The sequence below is a fragment of the Mastomys coucha genome, unplaced genomic scaffold (assembly GCF_008632895.1).
Source record: "Mastomys coucha isolate ucsf_1 unplaced genomic scaffold, UCSF_Mcou_1 pScaffold21, whole genome shotgun sequence".
NCBI classification, from domain to species: domain Eukaryota; kingdom Metazoa; phylum Chordata; class Mammalia; order Rodentia; family Muridae; genus Mastomys; species Mastomys coucha.
Genome location: NW_022196904.1, coordinates 108,961,106 through 108,972,038, shown reverse-complemented (window position 1 = coordinate 108,972,038; position 10,933 = coordinate 108,961,106). Strand labels below are relative to the sequence as shown.

At 38.4% G+C, this 10,933-nt stretch overlaps 1 protein-coding gene across 1 annotated transcript in view; it reads left to right on the top strand.

Annotated features, from left to right (window-relative positions):
• Positions 1-10,933, top strand: part of Dnah3 (dynein axonemal heavy chain 3) — a 172,271-nt gene that overhangs the window by 101,736 nt on the left and 59,602 nt on the right. The gene's annotated exons all lie outside the window — the stretch shown is intronic.

The window sequence follows — 10,933 nt, the reverse complement described above, 5'->3', positions numbered from 1 at the left end:
GTAGTACTCCATTGTGTAGATGTACCACAATTTCTGTATCTGCTCCTCTGTTGAGGGACATCTGGGTTCTTTCCAGGTTCTAGCTATTATAAATAAGGCTGCTATGAACATGATGGAGCATGTGTCCTTATTACATGTTGGAGCATCTTTTGGGTATATGCCCAGGAGTGGTATAGCTGGGTCCTGGCATTGTAACTTAATAATTCTTTTCCATTTGTGGCTTTGATTTACGTTCCTATTAAACTTTAATCTTTTATCATACCTTTGTCATTTCCCCATATAGATCCTATACATTTTAAAATGTATAACCATTTCTTTCTTTTTGATTTGGTGTGAATGTTATTCTTTGAATTTTAAGTTCTATGTGGTCACTTCTGATAGGCAGGAAAGAAGCTGACTCTTTACCTGAAAGCCCTGATGTATTACTAATAAGTTCCAGAGTTTCTTTGGAGTCTCTATCATGTCATCTTTTTTGTCATAAGGCTTCATTTCTTCCTCTTTAATTTTTATCTCCTTATCTCATTCCATTATCAAGACTTCCTAGTATGACTCTGATCAGGAGTGATGAAAGAGGATTTTATTATCCTAGAAGGAGAAAAACTCCAACCTAGGAGAAGATACATACTCCTTGCCCTTAAGTATGACAGCATCTGTGCTTACTTTGAGCATGTTCCATCTATTCCTAATTTGTTGAGATGTTTTATCATGAGTATGTGTCTCAGTTACTTTTTATGCTGCTGTGATGAAACACCATGACCAAAAACAACTTGGGGATAAAAGAATTTATTTGGCTTACATACCCTGAATTACAGTCCATTGAGGGAAAGCAAGGTAGGAATTCAAGCAGGGCAGGAACCTGGAGGCAGGAGCTGATGCAGAGACCATGAGAGGAATACTACTTACTGACCTGTTTCTTATTGCTAATTCAGTCATATATATATATATATATATACATATATATATATATATATATGTATATATATATATATATATGTTTGTGTGTGTATATATATGTATATATGTGTGTGTGTATATATATATGTATACACACACACACACACACACACACAGACACATATACACAACCCAGAACCACCTGCCAAAGGTGGCACCATCCACAATGTGCTGGGCCCTCTTCATTAACTACTAAGTAAGAAAATGCCCTACAGCCTGATCTTATGAAGGCATTTTCTCATTTGAGCCTCTGTCCTCTCTGATGACTCTAGCTTGTGTCAAATTGACATAAAACTAGTCAGCACAATTGATCCTTTGTCAACTTGACACAAAAACACATCACTGTTAAGCCATAACTGTTCCTTTCTTGTTCATCCCCAAAGATCACACATTAATATCAACATTATAATAGAAAGCATTTAACAAGCTTAAAAAGTCCCACAGCCTTACAAATTCAAAGACTTTAAAAGTTCAGTCTCTTTGAAAATTCAAACTCTTTTAAAATCCAAAGTCTTAACAAAACTCCAAAATCTTTTTAAAAGTTCAAATTCTCTTGGGCTCCAGCAAAATCAAAAATAAATACTTTATTTCATGACGGAAGAAGCAGGCACAATCGCAATCTGAACCAAGCAAAACCAAATTCCAACTATAAATAATTCAATGTCCAATGTCTGGGGTTCACTCCAGATCTTCTGGGCTCCTCCAAAGTGGTTGGGTCACTTCTCTGCCTCCACTATGTGCAGCATACACAGCTCATCTTCTAGGCTTGGGCCAGCTCTACTCCATGGCTGCTGCTATTCTTAGAAGTCTATTCATAGTACTGCCATCTCCAAAGTACTGGGACCTTTTACAACAACGGGGCTATACTTTCACCAATAGCTTCTTCTGGACCTTCTTCATGGTATGGAGCCTCAAATGCTCTCTAATAACCTCTTCATGCCAAAAATGAATATCACCTAAAAGACTCTTACACAATACCAAGGTAGGCTGCCAGCACAAGTTACTGCCTAGGCAACCCTTAGATTACACTGACTCTGAACAAACACTTCCCAGATTTCACCTCAGTGGTGTTGGGCTCTTCTTAATCACCACAAATTTCTCAGCTCCAGTTAAGCAGCATCAACTGTCCCAACAAAGCAGAAGTTTTACCTCAGTGGTGCTGGCCTCTTATCACAGCTGACTCTTCAGCCTCAGCTGACCAGATTCTGACACAACAGATTCTATATTCAAAATAGCAATGGCCCTGAGAGAGACTTTAGCTTTCCAAGCCAGGCCTCCATTGTTTGCACTTCTATCAGCATTGTCTTCTAAGCTCCAACAAAAGAGCCCACTCACTGAATGCTCAGAAGCAGTTAATGGATTTTCTAGCCCAAAGTTCCAAATTCCTTCCACAGTCCTCCCCAAACCAACTTGGTCAGATCTGTAGAAGCAATATTCCACTCTTCTGGTAGCAATTTCTGTCTCAGTTACTTTCCTATTGCTGTGATGAAACATAATGACCAAAAGCAATTTAAAGAAGAAAGTTTATTTCACTCACTCTTCCATATAAAAGTTAGTTCATTGTCAAAAGCATTTAGGGCAGGACGCTGAAGCAGACAGAGGCCATGGAGGAATGCTGCTTACTGGCTTACTCCTCATAGCTTGCTTAGCTGGCTTTCCTATAAAACCCAGGACCACCTTTGCTCCCACCTAAGGCCTCCCTTATCATTCACTAATTACGAAAATGCCCCACAGGCTTTCCTACAGCCCAATGTTGTGGAGGTATTTTCTCAGTTGGTGTTCTTTCCTCTCATATGACTCTAGTTTGTGACAAGTTGACATAAAAGCTAGCTAGCATAGTAGATGTTGGATTTTATCAAATATTTATGAAAATCACATGACATGGTTTTCCTTCTTTTCATGTTAATAACATAGATTATAGAAAATTTCCAAAGAATGAGACAGTTTTCCATACCGATAGTCAATCCCATTTCATTAATTTGATAATATTTTGTTGAGGAAATGCATTTCTTTTTTTTCTTTATTATTAGATATTTTCTTTATTTACATGTAAATTTCTCCATTCCAAGTTTCCCCTCCAAAAAACAAAGAAACAAACAAAAAAAAACAAAAACAAACCCCTGTTGCCTCCCCCCTCCCCATGCCTACCACCCCACCCTCTCCCACTTATTGGCCCTGGCATTCGAGGAAATGCATTTCTAAGTGGATGAAAAACAGTTATATTTCATAAAATCTCTAGTTTGGGCATTTGGATAGTGCTGACCTCATAGAACGAGGTGTGTTTTCTAGAAGAGATGATGGACATTTGGCAGCATTCCTAGTTTCCAAAAATGTACTTACATTTTTGACTTTTAGCTATTTGTCTCTTTCTGATACATGCAGCCATTGCTAAAATCTCCTCCATGAGTTGCTTTCACTGCATCCCACAGGTATTGAAACACATTTTAATTTGTATTCAGGTCATAATATTTTAAAATTTCTCTTGATAGCCTTTTCTTCATATGTAATGTGGTGTGTTTGTGTGTATCCGTGTCTGTGTGTACATGTGGAGATGGAGCCTCACAGCTAATGTCAGTTGTCTTGTTCAACCCTTCTCCACCTTCTTCATTGAGGCAGAGTCTCTCTTGAACTCAGAGTTTGACAATATAACTAGTATGTCTAGCCAGTTTGCTGTGGGAATCCCACTTCCAACTTCTAAGTGCTGAAATTACAGACAGACGACAGTCTTAGGGTTTTATTCCAGTGAAGAGACACCATGACCAAGGCAACTCTTATAAAGGAACACACTTAATTCAGGCTGCCTTATAGTTTCAGAGGTTCAGCTTATTACCATCATAGCAGCAAGCATGGCAGTGTCCAGGAAGATATGGTGCTAGAGAAGAAACTGAGAGTTGTACACCTTGCTCTGCAGGCAGCAGAAGGAAACTGTGTGTTTCACTGGGCAGAGCTTGAGCATATGTGACATCAAGCCTGACTCCACAGTAACACTATTCCTCCAACAAAGCACTTTTCCTAATAGTGCTACTCCTTATGGCCTAAGAACTCAGACTCTTTAGTCTATGGGGGCCATTTCTATTCAAACCACCACAGCTACCAAGCCCAACCTGGCATTACATGGGTTTAGGTAATCAGAACTCTGGTCTTTACCAGGGCTTATTATGCAGCAATGCTTAAGCCTCTGAGGTCTGAGCCATCTTCTCAGTCCTTGGTACTTTTTGATTTGTGTGTCAAAACCTTGTGCTTTTTTGATTCATATGTTAACCTTAAAGGACTGAGATTTTCTAGCTATCTTTCTCTTACTGGTTTCTATTCTAGTTGTATTGTGCTCCAGAAATATATACTACATGGTATCTATTATGTTTTTAAACGTGTTAAAATGTTTTGTAGTCAAGAATGTGGCCTGTTGTGGTGAACATTCCATGTGAGTTTAAGAAGAATGCATGTCTGCTGTTTATTCAGTTGGTTTGCGATGGAGGTGTTCATTTGAACTATTCTCTGGCCATTTTCTCATTGATAGAGGTCATTGAATTATTCCAATCATAATCCTGGATTTGTCCATTTCTTCTTCTCACTCTGTTTCTCCTTGTATGTTTTGTCATTTTATTCACACCTGAAATGTGAAAACAGTGTAATTAAACTTTTTTCTCTTTTTAGTTAGAAGTTAGGCTGACTTTTATATATACTGGTAGCTTGCTTTTCATGTGTTCTTTATTTAATGTTCTATTGTAGGTTGTGTTTTGTTTTTGTTTTGACAGACTATGTCTAGACATAGGACTCCTTTTATTTATTTTGCCTGGAATCTGATTCTTCTGTTTAGTCAGCAAGGCAAAGTTGTATTCTCTGGCTTCTGTATCTATTATATCATATTTCCTTGTTTTTGTTTTAGATCCATTTGAAGTGGGTTTTTATTTTAATACCAGTCATCCTCAACTTCAATTAGTCTCCCGTCCACCTTGAATAATTTCAATCAATCTTTGCATATTTTGCTTCCTGCTGATTTTAACGTAACAGTTAAAAGCACAGACTCCAGAATAAAACACTCAAGGCTGGAATTCCTGCTCCCACACTTTCTAGTTGGCAGACTTGAAGTGAATTCCTCAACACCTCTCAGTTTCCACAGTTCTAAAAAATGTACAACAATAATAGAGCATATCTGTGGTGTTCCTGGAAGGATTAAATGAGTAGCTACATATAAAGACACTAAAGATAAATTATACTATAATGATGCTATATGTATAATATATATAACATGTGTTACAGTTTTCTATAGACATAGTATAATAGTGTTATAGTTTTCAATAGATACAGTATAATAGTTTTAGAGTTCTCTATAGATACAGTATAATAGTGTTATCATTTTATATAGATACAGTATAATAGAATTATAGTTTTCAATAGATACAGTATAATAGTGTCATAGTTTTATATAGATACAGTATAATAGTGTTGTCATTGTTTGGAAGAGACTGGACGTTTCATCTTTGGTCTCATCTTTCTGTTTCATCTCAGCCTATTTTCTTGTTGTGCTTTTTTATTCCTGTTTCATTTTTTTCAAACTGATACCTTCTGCACCTTGCTGAGGGTGCCAAACCATCCCCTGAAGCCAGCGAATCACACACTGACCATGTTTAAGAGATATTCTCTTCAGGCTGGCCTCCACACTGTTCTTCACATTGCATTTCTATATGCTGTTTTCTGCTTTCCCTAGCCCTCCAGGCCAGTCTGTTTACTCTCTGTGCTTGCAGACATGGTTCATGAGTTGCCTTTGATCCCACTCTTGGTCCACTCTACAATGACATCTTTCTTTCATCTTTGTAGCAAGATATGAAGTGTTTCCAATCTTTTTCCAGGTAACTTCCTCTGCAATGTCTGTATGCACTCTGGTGACCTCATCTCCTCTTTCTATGTCCTATCAACTAATATAGTACACAAGAAACTAGAATTCGCAGCATTCACTGCCAACTGACTTCTTCATATACAACTTTGGTCGAACACAGAAAGAGCTTTGGTAGTTTGGGGAGATGGCTCAGTTCTTCAAGTGTTTGTCTCACATGCAAGAGGGCTGAACCTTGGGTCTCCAGAACACACATAAAGTACCCAATGGATGTAGTAGTTCATCTATAATTCCAGCCTCAGAAGACAGAAACGGGGAGTCCCCAGAGCAAGCTGGTTAGCAAGACTAGCCATACTGGAAAGTTTGGGTTTGATTGAGAGAACTTTCTAAAAACCAGGTGATCAAGTATGTTTCCAACAGCAACTTTGGGCCACATGTGCACATATATCTGTACACACACACACACACACACACACACACACACACATACACACACACAAACTGTGAAAGCACATGCACACACAAAAATACATAAAAGAGATAAGGAAGAAAAGCTGTTGGCAAGACTAAAATGACCTTCCTCAAGTTGTAGTGGGAAATGTAAAAATGCAATCCACACTATGCCAGCAGTGCCTGGCTGGCCTGCTCTCATCTTTGGCAGACTCTCTGACCCAGAGCACAGAAACCTCTCCACCCAACTCTCTAAGTTCCCACTGGTGGGTCACTACCATGCCAAAACCATGCTTCCAAATTCCTATGGCCTTTTGGGGTGCACTTCTTACAAACCCATGCTTTGCCACAGTACCTTTCTCTCTCGAACCCAGTTAAGTCACCACATAAAGGAAAACACCACACAAACGTAGTTCAGAATCAACAGGTAACTAATCACTGGGCACAACAAATAGCATCCTAATCTTGTAAGCCATATTAAATATAAATCCTCCATAAATATGAATCCACCAGGATTCACCACCTAAACCAGGGGCCACTTGTTAGCTACATATTGTCCTCCAAGCTGTCCCCATCCAAAAATCCCATATCTTTCTCCTGCCTCTCCTATTCCTCTCCCTGACCTGGAAGTCCCACCAACTCCTTGCCCTGTGATTGGTCCCCTAAAATCTTTATTCATAAGAGGAAGGTTCTGCCACATTAAGTCACCAATATGAGCAAATGTTTAGAAAGGCTAACTTTACTTTCATCCCCATGATAAATATCTACTTTCTTCCTGATAGTCTTCAAACTTATCATTACTTTAAGTTATGATTAGGGTAAATAATACTCATAATATATCTTTGAAATGAATCCGAAGTACTGCATGCTCTAGATTAAGGAAGAGTTGGATGGCAGAGATCCAGTGACAACATATGATCAACTAATACCATCTGTGAGAAGCAGACTTTCCCATTTGTTTAATCTGTGCATAAAGGCTCTGTGGCTCTGTGTTTGAAGGCCACCTCTCTGAACCTAAAGTGCCACTTGTTATGACTCTCTGCATCTCCTTCTTTACTGTGCTCTGTGACCCTCTTGACCTCTCAGCTATGGAAAAACAGGTAAGTGAAAGGGAAAGGAGAGGATGGCACCACCATCCTCCCAGAACAGTAGCTGACAGGCAGCTGGAGAGCTGCCTAATGCTCGGTGCAGTTTTGGGGCAGCCACTGGGAAGACCCCAGACATCCTTTCCTTTCTTCTGCAATCACTTGGTTTGTTATGTTCTGGTCATTTTTCCGTTCGTGACATTATGAACACCTGAAATGGTCAAACTTAAAAGGAGGCTCATGGCTACAGAGGGCTCTGCCCATAGTAAGTTGGCCCATTAGTTTGGAGTCTGAGGCAGCACATTGCAATGACAGCAATGGTACAGAAAGTTGTTCACCTCCTGGTGACCCAGAAGTCAGAAGGAGGAGGAGTAAGAAGAGCTGGTATGTACAAGAGCATGTGTCCAGTCATCTCACTTCCCTCTACTGCCTCCTGCCTTCTAAAGGTTCCATCCACTTCCACTAGGGTCATAGGCAAAGGCCTTCAATAGATGGGCTTTTGGGAGATGTTATCCAAACATTTTCTTCATCCAGCTCATCTGCTTTCTGCTTAAAAGGGATTCTACTAAGATTCTTTCCAAGTTTACTTATAGTGACACCATTTTTTTCTCCTCTTCTTTACTAAATAGTAGCAAAGTGAGAAGGTCCTAGCCAGACCCCACTTATCTTGTAAGGGGTATGCCTTTCAGGGCTAGGTGTATTTTCTTATGTAAAAGCTCCATTGACTCATACTTTACATAATATGAAATTTGCCCACTTAATTACACAAATCATTGACTTTTAGTAAGCTTACTCAGCATGGCATCACCATAATCCTGTTCTAGGCTTTTTCCATCACCCCTGTAAGAGCCTTCATCCATGTATTCAATCATCTCTCTCCTCCTCACACCAACGCAGCTGCTAACCTATTCTCCAAGGATTTAGTCTTTCGTGTGTGTTCAGTTATGTAACATACAGCCTCTGGATTGGTCTCACTTCCTTCTAGACACCTGAAGACCCTTCAAATGCCTTTGTAGCCTTGTCACAAGTACCCTGTGGAGGGTGGCACAGACAGGTGAGGCTAAATTTCTATGAATAAACTTAGGAAATCCACCTCTGTCTTCATGGAATGCCGCTTTCTTGGTTTTTCATGATCTAGGAACCATGTCTACGAGATCATTGTTTGTGAGCCAGGGATTTATCTTTCCGGATGCTGCTGCCATTTCCCTCTGTTCAACTCTTCATTATACGACCTTTGACAAGGCACTTATCAGCTGAGATGTTTGCTTTATTCTCGAGTTAGGGAGGAAACCGGAGGCAGGTGAAGTCCAGAGGCTGCAGAGCATTTACTCTCCTCATTCTGCTCTGCTCTCCTTCCTCCCTGGACCAGAGTTTGACTGACAGACACAATGCAAAGAAAATAAAAGTGGTTTTCTAAGCTGGGCAGTGGTGTCGCACACCTTTAATCCCAGCACTTGGGAGGCAGGCAGATTTCTGAGTTCGGGGCCAACTTGGTCTACAGAGTGAGTTCCAGGACAGCAAGGGCTACACAGAGAAACCCTGTCTCAAAAACAAAACAAAACAAAACAACAACAAAAAAAAGTGGTTCTCTGAGAAGCTTAAAATTCAGTGCTGTCAGACAGCTTCCTGTATGCCTGGGGCCCTTCAAATGCTTGGCAGACACAGCTCAGTCACTCTCTGTGGTGATTTTCTAGGCTTAGCGTAAACTCAGATCCACTGCACAGATGTGCAAAATGGGAGTCCTGACCAAATTACATAGGTGGTAGGTCCATTTTAGTTAAATCTTTGTTGTCTGGCCTAAATGTCCTTGAATGAAACCATAAACTAGCTCACGAGAAAATATGATACATATTTTTAGTATCTAAAATACTAAAAATTTGCTTTTTTGATGATACATGCTTTTAGTATCTCCTATTTTCTTATAAAAAAAACTCTCAGAGAAAAATGATGAAAAAGTATTTCTTGTTCACATCAACCTGTTTTTTCTCCTCATTTTTTATTGATTTAAGTTTTATTGCATTATGATGAGAAAAGATACATGATTTCAATTTATTTGTTAACATTTAAAAACATATTTAAGTAAATAGAATTAAATCACATTCTTGTTTCTCTTTCATACCCCAACTCCCCCCAGAGGCCCTCCTTCAATACCTACAATACTTTTTTGTCATATTCTTTAAAATTTATAAAATATTATAAAAATAAAAATTGTTTGATATAAAATAACAATCAATTTAACAGTCTTATGTAGATGTTTGTCTATAGCAATACTGAAAATACAGACGTTTTTCTCAATATAAATTTTAAATAACTCCAAACATATTAACTATATATTATAAAATAATACATCACTATTAGTAATTTTTAAATAAACATAAATATATAAAGCCTTTTTGTTTGTTTGTTTCGTATTTAGTAGAGTTTAAAATCTTGGATCTTACTGTGGTACAAGCCCAAAATAAGAACAATTTTTAGACATTGGATTTCATTGTAATAAGGCTGTACTTCAATGACCCTCACATCACCAAAGGATTTTACCTCCATCGTAGCTAGGCTGAGAGTTGACAGTTCTGCTGCGCCAAGGAATGAATTGTAGGTATGATTTTTGGATATAGACTTCCTGCTATGGTCAAAGCTAATTGACTTGAGTGAGTGACTTTATTCTCAGCCCACAGAGAACAGGTTACATTCATTTAAGAAACGGTGTGTGTATTAAGATAGTCTATCCATAAAATCATTCACCAACTGTTTCAATGAACAATGGTTCTGTTTGGAGGGTGGCACAGATAGGTAAGGGTAAGAATCTGGTTCATTGGCTGTGATAATTTGGAAAAGCATTCATCTCAGAGAAAGAGTAACTTATAAAGTCCTCTTCTTCAAACCTGATACAATAATTACAAATGTCAAGCAAAGAATTCAGTCTCACTCTTTGTTGTTCTCCTACAAGTCTCCTCCAAAGTTAATTGTCTAAGTTTCTTTTGGCTGTATAAATACTTTTGAAATATGTTAGCTGTTCTGAAAACCATAGTATAGTGTAAAAACATCAAATAAACAATACTACTAATAGAGAGTCTGAGATAGGAGAAGCATGATTTCAAGACCATTATGTGGTACACAGCAAGACACTGTCACATACAAACAAGCAGAAAGTGTATATGGATTGTACAATATTGGACCTATTTCTCCAATTACCAGATTAGAGAGACCATTGGATGATGGATGACAGTCAACAAATTTCTAATTCCTCATATTTTTGGATTTCAATCAATTAGGATATGTCAGTAATATTAATTTTCATATTAAGATATTAAGAAAAAGTAATTGTTACTTCCTGTTGTTTTTGTTGTAAGAGGTGGAATTAGGTTTGTGTGGGTTTATTGAAAGATTACTTTCTTGCTTCTTCTAGGGTATAGTTTTGCTCCTTATGTTGATGTTTTCCACCTATTATCTTTTGTAGGGCTGGGTTTGTGGAAAGTTATTGTGTAAATTTCAGTTTTTCATGGAATATCTTGTTTTCTCCATCTATGGTAATTGAGAGTTTGGCTGGGTATAATAGCCTGGGCTGGCATTTGTGTTCTCATAGGGTCTGTATGACATCTGCCCAGGATCT